Source organism: Perna viridis, chromosome 10, assembly GCF_037379345.1.
Source record: "Perna viridis isolate PV_CMFRI_1.1 ecotype Kerala chromosome 10, ASM3737934v1, whole genome shotgun sequence".
Classification (NCBI taxonomy): domain Eukaryota; kingdom Metazoa; phylum Mollusca; class Bivalvia; order Mytilida; family Mytilidae; genus Perna; species Perna viridis.
The window spans coordinates 42,323,070-42,338,859 of record NC_142454.1 but is presented as its reverse complement, the minus strand read 5'-3'; the positions used below and the strand labels follow the sequence as shown (position 1 = coordinate 42,338,859).

Here is a 15,790-nt window from a genome sequence, read left to right as displayed (position 1 = left end):
TTAGACTTCACATTGCTTCTATTCAAACTTTTTTGCATGTTTCTTTTTTAAAATTTCATTGCTGGACTGATTTGACCAGTCTAATTTAAATTTTTAAAGAAAAATAGCATTACACAATATGACATGTCATATACATATTCTTCCTTGAAGGTGTACTTGCATGGATGTGCAGAATTAACTTGCTATGTCATGTTAATGATTGGACATTCACTTTATGTAGCTATAGGTTAGCTTGGTAAAATTCTGGGCTCTCAGTTTTTTTTTTGTTTTTTTTTGTTTTTTTTTATTAACGGAAACCGACAGTGTGGTGTGTCAGTTACATGGATGGCCCTATTTTAAAAATGGTAGGGGCCATAAACTAAAAAATTAAATAGAAGCAATCATTAATAAAAATTTAGTAAAATCATATCAAAATTTCGTAACAATTAGACAACCATAACCATAAAGTCATCGCACGAAAATCAAATGAATACGGACGACCCTGTCAGCACTATTTCGGTAACTCTATTATGTTAAACACACACGCACATATATATATTAGAAATTCTTATGAAACAAAACTACAATACTGGTAAATAAAGGACTTCAAGGCTAAATCCATCGGTACTGACTCAAATTTAACACTTCAAAATCAAACTTTCAACTAAATCTTGTTTCAAACAATTTTATCTAATTCTAAATAGTCACATACATTAGTAGTCTGAAAAATGTTTCCTTGGACGAAAACTGTATACTTGTTTTGCAGCTGTATAAAATATTTCAAGAGGCACTGCCAATATCATTTATCAAGTCAGAAAAAAGCTTGCCAGGCAATATCTAGCACTACTGGAGTAATAAACAGACCATCCGTTTAGATCTAAAAAATGTTTCCGATCGCCCTAGGCCTACTGACCCTCTTTCAGGCCCCATACTCATAAATTTTGAAGAAAAAAATTACGTAAAAATTCTGCCGATTGTCTTCCAGAAAAAAGGAGAAAATTGAAAACACATGTGCCATAAGTGTACTCTTGGTCGTGGATAATCCCTGTTTGTAATTCGGCACTATAGATATTTTTTGTTTTTACCACCTCCGTCAAAACAGAAAAAAATTACTCATGGGCCAAATCCCTAAAGCGATTAGGCTGTGGATTAAGTCTGTTGTATGTTTAGTCTTTGCATATTTAGTTTTCATTATATCTGTATGACTTATGTCATTTCAAAAATATCAAATGAAAATAAAAATTCCTACCTACCGACCCTACTAAATTTTAGAATAGTTCTCGAAAACATAACATTATTTTTTCTGCCTTGGAAATTTCTCGTCAATTGACTGGCATGCACCAATACCGGTCTTACATGCACCGGAAAGTACTGATTTTATCCCAAAAAAGTATTTTTGCTGGGTCAAAGATTCAGCAAATGCTACTGTAGTCTATACAACGCTGTATATAGCGTGCATATTACAGATTGCATCACCTGGTCGCCGATCGACATTCTATAATAGACCCAGGCAGAAGTCGATACATCAAGGTATACTGAATTTCACCAAATTTGTACCAAATAGTACCTAAATTAAGCAAAGCTTGGGTAACATTTCATTTTTTATTCTTCTCAATAATTAGAGGCTAAAATGAGGACCATCTCTAGGTCCTCCTCTTTGGCCCCTGAAATTCATCAAAATTCCTAAAAATCACATAATTTCGACACCATTCATATTGAAATGCTCCTGATGGTAACCAAAGGTTATAACTTTATAAGTAGTGCCAATCTTCAAACAAAAATAAAAAATAGCATTGACGCCTCGTTTTCATTTTCAATAGTTTCTAATTAGAAGATTTAGACTTACTTTTTACATTACATCAATGTTTTATTTGGGTTCTGAGGATTAAGTACTTTTTCGTAAATTTTAAAATTGCATATTTAAAAAAAGGATAAAAAAAATCACTGAACAAAGAGTTAGCTCCCTTGAAAAGCATATCTTATATAAAATGCAGTTTTATTTATATTAGTGCTCATTTACAGTTTTTTCATTTTATTTTTATTCAATACCACCAGGGGCGTAGCTGCCTATACGCAAATACAGAGTTGCGTACTTTTGGAAAAAGTAACAAAAATAAAAACACACATTTTAAAGATGAAATAAAGGTTTTATGCAATGACTCACTGGGGGCCTTGAGCGACCCCCCCCCCACCACCACCACCCCCCATCCCAAGACCCAATTTTGCGTACAAATAAAACAGGCCTATCTACGCCCCTGACCACAATACAAATAAGTTAGCTTACTTAAAACGTTTAAAGTAAATGAAAAAGGGGAAATGTTTTCATGACAGTTCCACTCCGTTTGTTTTGGACTCTACTGGAAGTCTCCATCATCTTTAAAAGGGCAATGAGCTAAGAGACTCTTCACTTTCTGCACAAAATCCAATCATTTGGGTAAAATATAGTCTTCCACACTAATCACAGCCATTGATAATTTGTAATAAATAATTTCACAGAATTTGCTTACTACCAGAGGTTTCTCGTTCCTCAAATACATGTTCATGTATATCACATACAGTTTGACATCTTTGTCTGATAAGGAAGGGCCCATCCAGTTATGTTTTTGTTTTCTGTGAATTGTAATTACTCTCATTAGATTGATTGTGCAATACATTTTACTGGTTACAGGTTACTGAGTCGGCACACAGTATTTGCCAACAACTGCATATGTACATTGCAACATTAGAAGTGCTAGTTGCTCCAGGGTGACAAAAAGTTTCGACCATCACTGTTTTTTTCAAGAGGAAACTACTTGCTGAATGACTTTTCACAGCTAGGTTCTGAGCAACTAAACCTCCATTTTCAGTAATACATTTCTCTTGAGATGTGCATTTCATACATGTAGCTGCATTTCACAGGGTTCTTTTAAAACCTCAAACGTAGAGACCAAATAATAATTTATGCAAATAATTTCACTTCATACTGAAAAAAAAACAACATATCGCTCTTTTAATGAATACTACTCTTTAGTTTATAATATTACAAAGAAAATACATCTGGTATTGATAAGCGGTCTTGGACACAAATGCCCAGTGTTTTCAGTACAATATGGACCATTTGTTCTGTATTTTGTACACTTAACTGCATCACATTGATACACATGTTTACTATTAATATGTCTACAGTACTAATAGTAAACACGTGTATCAATGTGATGCAGTTAAGTGTATTAAGTTAAGATTCAGTAAAATACAATTTCTACTACATTGTATGATAACTTAAATAAGGAGGCTAATTCTTATTGAAATGTCTTCTTAAAATAATTCAAGGGATTTTAATGTGGATAACTGCTAGCTATTGTTAACACTGAGATTCATTTTTTATATGCATGCATGAGAAGGGTGTAGCATAATGCCCAGTTTGCTGTATACTTGCATTTGTCTTTTTGGAGCATGTCAAAGGCATGCTGTTGTTGTGGGAATTCTTGCACCACTCAATGTAGACCCATATTGACATTTTTCTCTCATTTGTTTTTTTATCATTTATGGTTGATATGCTACAGAGTGTAATGCAGTGTAGCTTATCATAACAGCTAATTATAATTATATTGTACATGTATAATTAGAACCGAAAAAGATATAAATGTATGGTTTATGTCCTGAAAATAAAGTAAGTCAAGGGGATATCGACTTATCTTGAACTGTTGTGGAATTGTCAGGGACGGATTTAGGCTTGGGCATGGCGGGCATCCGCCCATCCACCCCCCTCAAAATTTGCATGTCTTTGATCCCTGTTTGAGATACACCAGAACATAAAATTGGTAGTTGTGCACTGCTTCTCTGCCTAGCCTGTGCCATATGAGAGATAGCATTCTAAAAGGTTGACAGGGAAACAAAATAATGAGTTTGACTGCCTACCTGCAGGCTGTGACTACTGTCAGGTCAAGCACCAGGCAAGGTCAGCTTGAATGGTCAAACATTCTCTTCCTGAAATGCATGAAAAAAATGGAGGATAATAAATCACAATCGACAAAAACTAGATAGAAATTGACATTATTCAAGTGACAGGTTAATATAAAAAGCTAGCTATCAATTTCAATATGCCTTGAAAACACAGGCCCCCATTTCAGACAGAGCCTTGCTCTCTACGTACTACCACTCTTGGGTGGTAATGGGATCTGTGCTTTAATATTATGCTTTGTAGCCCACCATGGCATGACCATGTAGAATATAATTTGCTACATTGTACCTAAGACTTTGAAAGTCATACCTATTTAAACTGTAATTAATAGAGGATGAAGTCCCCATAATGGTACTCAACAGCAATAGAATCAGATACCGAATACAATGTCCAGTGGACATTATGTCGACGACTTTTGTACCGGGCTCCATTGAGTGTGGTGCTCTGAATAGCTGCAAAATCATAACTACTGCCATTTTTTAAAATATTTAGTAATCTGAATGGTCACAACTAGTAAGTATAAAACATATAATAAACGAGCAACCTCAATGGCTACATGTTTACAGCTGGGGACTGATACAATTTCAACTTACAAAGTTTTACCAAATTGTGTAATTTGTGAAGAAAAATTAATTGAAGATGATGTAAAGCTGTAAAAGGCATACATGTTTTTTAAATGTCAATTTACTTTACTTCATGCTCTTACAGGTTACATCTGCCTCATAGTAAAAATGTATTTGTAATTTTTACTTACCAGAATCAACTGGTACAATATGCCAGTGCCCGGCACTGGCGGCAGTGGTTGCACAAGTTCTTCCCTGGTCTGATTTTTGAAGACCAGTCTGCGTTTTATTGTTCACATCAGGGAAATTAAAACACAGTATCGTTATGCAAAAGCTTCTATTTTATGCTTTTCTTAACATTTTTATCCAGTAGAACTAGATATTTGTCATTTTTTATCAGTATTTTATTTCACAAAAAGATATTTTGCTTTTAACATTGAACTCAATGCTATGTTAATGACGAATCTCAATGCATTTGAATGGGAGATCAGGGCCCATTCTCATGAAATCACGGAGTCACGTGATGAGACTTACATACCCTAATTGCAAACTGAAAAATAACAAAGCTTTGGGTGAAAATCAAATTGTGAACGAGTACATTAAAAGTACCTCCCAATATCTTATGGAAGTGTATGAACTTTTATTCTATGTAATTCTTGATACAGGTATAATGCCAAACTTGGCTTGTTGGCAATATCATTCCAATATACATTGTATAAGAATAAGGATGAGAGTGATGACACTAAAAACGTTTGGCCGACCACAATTGTGAGCTGCATTGGCAAACTTTTTACTGCTATTTTGAGCGAACGCCTTAACAGTTATTAGGAAAATTTTTCATTACTGAAAAATCAGAATGGGCTTTCCCCAGGGTTATTCAGCTGTACATAATTTATTTACCCTATATTCATTTTTTGGCACTCTGAAACAGAAAAAGAAAAATTAAGTTATACTGTGTCTTTGTAGTTCTTGAGAAGGCGTTTGATAGTTTGAAGAGATGGGCTATGGCATGAATGTATTATAATTAGTACATTGTATCAATGGTAAAATGTTCAGTGTTATACAAAATATGTAAACGGATTGTTTATGATAAATGTACACCAGAATATCAGAATATTTCCCCTCGTGAAATTGGAGTTAGACCAAGTGAAAACCTTTCACCTTTCTTGTTTGCATTGTTATTAAATGATTTAGAAGACTTTATGAACAAGTATGATATCTTAGATTATAACTTCGTTATCAGATGAAATAGAAAATGAATTAAGTTTATTTATGAAAATATTTAAATTGCCATAATCACGCAGATGATACTATACTTGTGACGGAAACACCAAAAGATTAACACAGTTTGTTTTCATCAGTATTGTGTAACGTGGAGACTTAAAGTTGATGTATAGAAAACAAAAGTGTTGTGTTTTTGTAATGTCAGAATAACAAATAATCCAAGATTATTATTTAATAACAGAAATATTGACATTGTGAATGAGTTCAGGGATACTTCTATCAAAAACCGGCAAGTTTGCAAAAGCAATACAATTGCAAGCAGATAGAGAGCAAAGGGTCATGTATGAAATTCTAAAAAGGGGTAAATATCACAATTTATCAAATTGAATCTTCTGTCAATTACAAAATGTAGATTTATTTGATAAGACTATAAAACCCATTCTTCTATATGACTCAGAGGTACGGAGCTTTAGTAATATTGATTGTACTGAAAGAGTGCATCTTAAATTTTGTAAATTATTACTGAATTTGAGAATGACAACATAAAATTGTATGGTATACTGTGAACTTGGACGATATTCGCTTATTTTAGATGTGAAGCAGATAATGATTTCTCACTGGACTAAACTTTTAGCAGGAAAACCATCAAAGTTATGTTCTGTTGTGTATACGTTAATGCACGTTATGCATTCACAAAATCATCCTTAGTTAATTCTTCTAATAAAAGAAGATACTAGGTTGTCATACATATTGATTTCCCAAACATTTGTAAGTGATATACGGCTGAAACTGACAATCAATCTACGTGATCAGTTCCAACGAGATGTGATTAATGAAAATTTGAAAGCATTTCAACTTCGACATTTAATGATAAAGATTTTTTGGTTTTGTTGTTATAGATTTTGAACAACAAACCATCGTTTACCTATTGGGCATGATAGATGGACTAACGTTCAAGGAGAATATAGATACTGTACTCTCTGCAATATAAAATGAGATTGGTGACGAGTTTCACTATATAATGATATGTCCTTTTTTAAATCAATCTAGGAAAGATGTTTATTAGTAGGAATGTTTATCAACGTCCCAATATTATTAATTTCTAATATGCCAAGAACCTAAATGATAAACTTGAACTTTTGAGACTACATTTGTATGTAAATTTGTCAGAATTATAAAGAAATATATTGAGCCTCCTGGTTAACCCTGTTGATAAATTACGTTATTATGTATATAGTTGAAGTACCATTCTGTGTAAGAATGGATGGCACATAATTTTTTTCTCAGTTTGGTCTTATTTTCCTCAAATATATTCAATACATCTAGTTATTTAGATTCATTCTGAAGCATCTGTTACATATATATTTTTTACTGGCTATACAGGGGAAAGGGCCGGACAATTTTCCCGCCATCTTTCCATAGTGCATTTCAACTGAATTTGATCTATCAATTTCTTAAAAAGACAAACTTTATTTCATATTCCTATACTTTACCCATTGCATCCAAAATTTTCAGTTATAAAAAGCTATTGCAGAACCTCGAGACTGTTCTTGCAAAAACTCTCCATTCAAAACTGGTCCTTTCGGTCGCGTCGTTACGGGAGATTTGTTCATCATCGAAAACGAATCTCTGCGTAATATTCTTTATAAAGGTCCCAAGTACCGTGAACCACGCTCCATAAATTGGAATTATAACTTTAAAGTTCTTATGAATGCCGTGGAGGACTATGCAAGAAAATGGATAAAACGAGAACAAGAAGACATTGATTCTCTGTCAGAGTGGTTAAAGGCTGTGAGGTCTTTAATTTGGAAACAAATAAAAGTTTTAAGTAGGTCAATTAGTGCCAATGCTACATCAGTTTTCAAAGACCCCGAAGTAGCAAAAACATTGTCTACTGTACATGACAAGTATGTTGTACCAGCAGACAAAGCCAAAATCAACATTGTTTTTGTCTGCAAAACGTCTTACATCCAACATTTATTATCAGAGGTAGGCGTAGAAAATAACAGCAGTGCTAAGACCTATACTGCTACCACACTCTCCAAAGAAGAAATTGTGGAAAACCATAAATCTGTGTTATCATCTTTTGGTCTCTACCAAAGACGATGACTGTGATTTACCGTCTATGTACTGGATTCCTAAACTCCACAAGAATCCATACAAACAACGTTACATAGCTGGATCTGCAAAATGTACCACCAAATTTTTTCAAAACTTTTAACTTCTATACTCACAGCTGTCAAAGAGAGTTTGCAGTCTTATCACAAAATGTGTTACTCCCGTAGTGGTATTAATTCAATGTGGATCCTGAAAAATTCGAAAGATCTTTTGGAGACAATCAGTTCAAGACTATTATCAGAATGTAATAGCACTAAAACCTATATTTTTTCAACACTATACACTTCTATTCCACATACTCAGTTAAAATCCCGACTTAAAAACATTATACATCGTTGTTTTTTCCAAAAAGATGGTACACCTAGATACAAATATATAGTTCTTGGTAGGGATTCCTCATACTTTGTAAAAAATAATTCCAAATCATCTTCCAAATATACAGAAGATGTTTACAAAGTGTTGGAATTTTTAATCGACAACATATTTGTTCAGTGTGGTGGACGCGTTTTTCAACAAACGGTCGGCATTCCAATGGGAACTAATTGTGCTCCTCTACTTGCTGATCTATTATTTCACTCTTATGAGGCTGACTTTTTAGTTGATCTAATCCGAAAGAAAGAATATCGTTTGGCTAGATCCTTTGATCTCAGTTTCCGCTATATAGATGACGTATTATCTTTAAACAATCCTAATTTTGGGGATTTAATACATCGCATCTACCCAAAAGAACTTGAGATAAAGGATACTACAGACACTGTGAAGTCAGCCTCATATCTTGACCTACACTTAGAAATCGATGGTAAAGGAGAACTATTGACCAAACTTTACGACAAACGTGATGACTTTTCATTCAAAATTGTCAACTGTCTTTTCATTTGTGGCAACATCCCTTCAGCACCTGCGTATGGAGTGTTCATATCACAACTCATACGTTATGCCAGAGCTTGCCGAGACTACGCAGACTTTTTGTATCGCGCTAGAATTCTAACAAATAGGCCTCTGGAGCAGGGTTATGTTGCTACAAGATTAAAGTCATCACTACAATAGTTTTATGGTGGTCATCATGAACTCGTGGATCCTTACGGTGTATCCATCTGCCCCATGAAAACTGATTTGTTCAACGGGTCATAGTTTTCCTTTCCTCTTTCGTCTACCCCGGACTTGACTTTTCATGAGCAACTCGGCGGGTGTTACTAGAAAAGCAGAGGACGCTTACTCTACCGGTGCACCCGGTCCATGCTTCCAGTTTTTAGTGCAGTCCGAGTTGCTCATTTGCTTTTGTTACTTTGTGTGATTTTAGTTACTTTATGTTCTTTGTTGTGTATGTCTGTTTTCCATGTCTGGTCTTTGTCCCTGGATTACATTCTGTTGATGACCGCTATAACCTTGGTTCCCTTGATTACGCTTACAAACAATTTCCTGTTTGCTGGTTATTTCTAGAGGTTATAATGTATAAATACTTTATTGAATAAAAATAAAAATATCTGCGTTTTATTTCTTCATGTGCCACACCTTATATACATTATTTATCTGATTCTAAGACTAGAGAAGTACTTGAATATGTTAGCAGTAATCTCTGTACCTGTACATGATGGCGATGAAAATAAAGATATATATTTTTATATAGCGTAGCTGGCCGAGTGGTCTAGGGCGCTGGACTTCGTGCAGGTGGTGTTCCCAGCTAGCACAAAAACGTAATAAAAATGTTTCCTTAAAAGACTGAAAACATTTTTCGGAAATGTTTTTAAAACGTAAAAATGTATGGTTGCAGAAATGTTATAATAACGTTTTCAATAACCATTATATATGTTATTATAACGTTTCCATAAAAAGACTGAAAACATTTTTCACAAATGTTTTTACAACGTAAAATTGTATGGTTTCACAAATGTTATAACAATATTTTCAACAACCATTCACTATAATGCGATTGTAATGTTTTTCAATAACATTTTTTTTTCAAAAATTGTATTATGAATATTTTTATGCAAAAATTGCATACACATACAACAGGTTTAACATGAGATAAGAAATTTGTAGAGTTCTCTATATTTTGTAGATGTAGCAACCAACTAAACGAAATTTCAAAGATAGGGTTTGTCAGTTCACTTATTCATCTTCAGGCATTTCAAGCAGTGTCCATTTCTGTTCTTTGGTTACCTTCAAACAGGAAGTGGATATCCATGGAACCAAACCTCAGGGTCCCCCCTCATATTTGAAAAAAATGATTTTTTAGAAAATTAATGATACTACCCATAGTGAGCCCCCTCAAAGGCCATACTTCCCCACCTTTTTGGAGTTTCTGAATCCGCTACTGATGTAAAACAGTTATTTCATATTGCGGTCAAATGAATGAACGGATACACGGAAAGACTAACAAATGCCATGAGCACTAGTCATGGTCCAATCAGATTCTCACCACTATATAAAACTTACCTTGAAAAAAAATAATCATCTTGGTTTATTAGGAATATTAAACCATTAGATGTGAGCTTCTTTTGTAATCCTTATTCCCTGCAAAAGAGAAAGATCATGTGTATTTCTTATAAAGAAATAAATTAAAATGACAAGCATTATATAATCGAAACTGTGAATTTATTAGCTCGATCCAAATCCTCGGAGAGGGTAAAATCCTACAATAAACAACAACAACATAAACTAAAGAATTTTCTACCTTTCGTCAAAGTGCCTGACCGCCATCTTGCGTTATCGAAACCAGGTTCCAAAAAATCTAAACCGAGCTCGTTCAGGAAAGTGATTTTGGCCCCTACTATTTTAGAATAACGGCCCGAAAAGATAAAAATGTAGAATGTTTGTTTTTCTTCCTTTTTTGAAAATTCTTTTTTTTTTATTGTGTTCCTTATTTAATTCTGGTAGACTTTGATGATTACGCACAATTTTCGAGTTTTAAGGGTTAAAATATCTACTTTTTTCATTTTTGGTCCGATGTCAATTTTTTTGTTGTTGGATTCTTTTTGAAAATCTCTGCCTGCAATTTTGGTGTCATCCTGGCTTGCATACATTTAATTACCATATTAATTAAATAGTTGAATAAACAAAAAAGACAATGGGTTCATACACCTTGAAGACCTATAGTTTGTTTTAAAAATGTACAATGAAATGCGTAATATTTTTTTTTACCAGCAGAAAATATATGTTGGCATTCTGTTGAGTTTTGTTTTAGTATTGATTGCGTGTTTTATTTAATGTGTACATTTGTCTTTCATTTCTAATAATCCAATAAAAAATAATTAAAACATTATTTTTTAATAAATATTTTAATAACAAAATCAACAACACAAGATAAGGGACAAGACAATTCATTTTCAGATAGCTTGAATCACAACAAATAAAATAAATAATTTGCATATACTAAGAATACATACAACATTTAAGACCCATTGTATCAGTTGCAGCATTAAAATAAATATAAAATCAGCTTAAATTATCAGAAATGACAAAGCATGAAATATAGTACAATGTTTGTATCGTATAAAAGTTCACTAATTAAGATGCAGTAAGTGAGAAGCGGCATCTGCGTAGTCTGTCACAGTCATAATCCGCTGCTGATATCTGTCTTTGAGTTGCTGTAGTTGTGTGTTGATGCGTTGGTAAACTGGTCTTTTGGGTGGACGAGCTCCTCCTGCTGAGTACTGGATCACTGTATCACATTATGTAAATAATTGTATTTTTGTACTATAATCCCGATATTGACAACATGTATTAAAATAAAATATTAAATAATGAAATATTTCATTTAAAACATCATCAGGTTTATTTTGATATTCTCATAACAATATCTTTTTAAGATTTTAAGTACAATTCTTCAGGTAAAATACAGGTACAATTAAGGTGACCAATAAAGAACAGACTATAATGATTAAAACAACAATTTCATCTTTGTTTATTTAAACCTGTAATTAAATGTATGCAAACCAGGATTAAACCGCAATTTTCAATCAGAATACATATATATCTTATGTTTTTTGAGTTACACTTGGTCAAAGGGACCACACCCCCCAAAAATGGCTTTTTTGTCCGATTTGATTTTTTTATTTTGGATTTCCCATGAAAATCGATATTTTTATCTACATTTTCCAATCTCCTTTTTAATTTAATGTTGTGTCCACACTTGCCCCAACTGTTCAGGGTTTGGATCACTGTGGTCGTATCATGCTGCGCTCGGCGAAGCTTTACATTAGCACATAATGCCGTATTGCACCTCTTATTTGATTTCTAGGAAACGGAAAGGATATCAACAAGAAAACATAATTTGCTCACAGTTTTACACGTACAAGTATTTTTTTTTTAATTAGACTACACCAAAAAAACATGGTTTCTATTATTTCGATTCTAATAGGACTAGTTTCTTCATATTTTTGAATAGACGCAGCCTCTGAATCACACGAAATGTTGGTCATGTGTTTATCTCTTTTTTCGTCCCTGTGGCACGTCATATAAGAATGATACATTTATTGATTTTACATTTTGTACATTTGTATAGCAAATATCTCATGCAGTTGAGAAAGAGAACGGTTGAGTCAAAGTGAGCACTCTACCCTAAGACAATCGAGGCGTTTCTTCTTATAGGGAAAAGCAAGCGATATAACATTGATAGATTAAAACATGGCATTGCGGTCGTATAATGTTATCATTCTTTTGTCGTCATCATCGCCGGCGTCGGCGTTGTCGTCCGTAGACACTTCCACGTCCACTCAATAACTTGGGTATAAGTGTTTTGATCTTTATGAAATTATACCACAAGGTGTCATACTACAACAGAAAGTCTGACATTGATTTTTGTGGTTGTGACTTGAACCGTTTAGGAATTAGGGGACTGAATGGGGTCAAAACTGGCCTTTTCATGACACACAGACAATAACTGGATGATGTGAATATATAGGACTCATTGAAATTTTACCACAAGGTGTCATACAACAAAAGGAATGCCGGGATTGATTTTTAGGGTGTGTGACTTAAGGTCTTAACTATTTAGGAATGTTTTGATATTATACGACAAGGGTGCCATACTACCAAAGGAAGGTTCAGGGTTATGACATGAACTATCTTAGAATCAGGGGCCAAAAGGGTCCAGAAAAGTGCATTTGTATGTTCGGAAAATAACTTGAGTAAACGTGAACGAATTTTTAAAAATTTTACCGCAATGTGTCATTTTACAAAAAGAGAGTTGGAATTGAATTGGGTGTGTGCCTTGAACTATTAAGGAATGAAGGTTTTTTTTTAAAGGGGACAGAAACCAAACTTTTTTTTTAATTTTAGACAATGACTTTAGTAAAATTGAATGGATGTCTTTGAAATTGTACCATAATGTGCCACACTAACAAAGGAGGGTCTGGATTAATTACCGGGGGATGTGACTCGAACCATTTAAGAATGAGGTGCCCAAAAAATATAATGTAATAGCTATACCGCAATTTACGACATATTATATACATATAACTTTATTCTTATAAACCGATGTAGGTACAAAGGTATGCAGAAAAACAAATTACATCAAAACATTGTTATTTGTTCAAGTTGACGAGGAGGGATAAAACATCTTATTCAATATAAATACACAAGTTAATACAAAATGAAATAACGTCAGAGGGAATCCAATATATCATTATCTTACGAATAAATATACACAAGTATTTTTAGTTTTTTTACTATTTCTTCTGATTCATTATTTTCTTGAATTTAACATTGCAATTTGTTATGAGTTGCCTATCAATATTGTTCCGATCGTCATTCAATAAAGTGAATTCCATAATATAATGGTATTCATCCCCAATAGTTGTGTTACACGGATGACATAGTCTTTGATCTCTCTGAATATTTATCCATCTTCCAGTCTCTACTGGCAGCTTGTGGTTTGTCGTCCTCAATTTTGCTAATGTTACTATGCATTTATCACTAAGTATTCCAAATAATTTTCAGATTCCAAAGATTCTTTGTATATTCGGTAGTTTATTGATTTAGGTGAAGTTTGTTTTTTTCCAAACCAGAATTGTCTAAACTGATCTTCCAGTCTTTCTTTAATTATTTTCTGTAAGTTCGATGTTGTATTCTGGCAACTCCAGAGATAAGAATAACCGCAAGTATCAAGTATATTTTAAATTTTGTCGAGCTATTTTGATCAGAACGTTGTTTCTTGACTTAAAATGTACATGTAACGGAAAATAGCAGCACTCAGTTTCATGTCTTTGCCTAATAAGATTTTGGACCGAAATGACACCACCCTGGACTTTATATCGATTTCAGTGGGATATTGTCCTAGTTCTCCATAGACCATATCACTTGGGGTTGACGGTTTTAAGCGCATGACAAGTGGCCCTAACCGGCTTCTGTACATTGATTTGTTGGTAACACCGTTGTTATATGTTTAAAAAAAAAAAAAAAAAAAAAAAAAAAAAAAACCTCTTCAACTTAATGAATCTCTACCCTTAAAAGTTTCTACCATTTATCATAATTCAGTGCAGCGTTGCCATACACCGAGTATGATATCATCCAGTTGTTATAATTAAATTTAATATTTTTATAAGAGCTTTTCGGAGACGAAGAAGTTGCTGATGATGTGATGCTGACAAACGATCCGCGTGAACACAAGAAGCTTGGGCGTCTGGTCAGAAATTTTAATCAGAAACTTTGGGACGAAAATTGTATGAATGTAGTGGAAAGGGGAAACTTTGCAAAAGTAAGTATTGCCTATTTTTTCAATTGATCAGAAAGCAGTAGCTTGAAAATGTATCGAGTAGACAACTCGTCTGGTAACCCTTTAGTGTTTATACTCTTTTTTTATAATTACCTCTTACAACTGATTAAAAAGGCTGTGAACACTGTGAAAACTGCAGTTGCCGTAGGTAACACTTGACATTGCTCGTATATTAGTATGACGCTGTCGTCATCGTGTTTCGTCCGTGTCGTCGTCGTCCGTAGACACTTGGTTTTTAAACTTCAGTATTATTTAGTTGATCTTTATAAAATTTTGTAAGAAGGTTTCAAACCACAATTAAAAGGAAGGTTGGTATAGATTTAAGGGTTATGGCCTCATCTGTTTTAGAATTAGGGACCAAAAAGGGGCTTAAAACAAGCATTTCGTGGAATTTAAGTATATAACTCCAATAAAAGCATAGGAATGTTTATGATATTCCTTCACAATTAGGAAGACTGGGATTGATTTTGTGAGTAAAGACTTTTAACTTTTCAGAAATTAGGGGCGAAAAAGGGGGACCAGAAACATGCAATTTCGTCATGTCCAGACAATAACTTGACCATTAGTGAATGAATCTTTTTGAAATTGTATTACATGTACAAGGTGTCATACCACAAAAGGAAGATTTAGATTGATTTTTTTGGATTGTGACTTGAGCCAAGTAGGAATGAAGGGCTACAAAGGGACAAGAAACAAATAGCTTGTTTATTTCTGGTCTGATTTTGATTTTTTTGTTTTTAAATATATTTCTCATGAAAATTCCTTCCTGTATTTTTCAATCAGATTTCAGATATCTCTTACGGTTTTTGAGTTATAAGTGGCCAAAGGGGACAACAACCCCAAAAATGTTTGGTTTGATTTTTATTTTTTTATTGGATTCCGTATGAAAATCCCAGCAAAAATACATTAGCTTTAAGAAATAATTGCTTACCAAATTTACCCTATCGTTTACTGTTCTTGAGATAATGAGGTACAAAATGATCAATGAACGCACCTTGAAGCAGAACTTCATACTAAAATTGAATTTCAAAATATTGTGCAATGTTGTGTCCAAATTAGTTGTTATGTCCATAATGAACTGTTTGTTAACAATTGAAAGAACTACCTCTTTGTAATATACACGCAAAGACATTTTGTTTGATACATAAAATGCTACCTTCTACAAAAGTTTGGATTTTTGCACTTGGTAACCTAGTCAGATGAAATTGTCGATGTTTCCAACATTAGTTTTGTAATGTAACCTTGACGACC

At 33.6% G+C, this 15,790-nt stretch overlaps 1 long non-coding RNA gene across 3 annotated transcripts; it reads right to left on the bottom strand.

Moving 5' to 3' along the window:
• Window positions 1-2,194: 2,194 nt before the first annotated feature.
• Window positions 2,195-10,536, bottom strand: LOC148605974 (uncharacterized). Of its 3 annotated transcripts, none has more exons than XR_015915921.1 (5): window positions 10,499-10,536; window positions 10,261-10,338; window positions 4,229-5,404; window positions 3,877-3,945; window positions 2,195-2,941 (listed from the first exon to the last, which is right to left on the bottom strand). It is a non-coding gene; the product is annotated as an uncharacterized LOC148605974 (long non-coding RNA). The 3 variants fall into 3 exon arrangements; XR_015915923.1 differs by having other exon boundaries at window positions 4,674-5,404; XR_015915922.1 differs by having other exon boundaries at window positions 5,383-5,404.
• Between the last annotated feature and the right edge of the window lie 5,254 nt (window positions 10,537-15,790).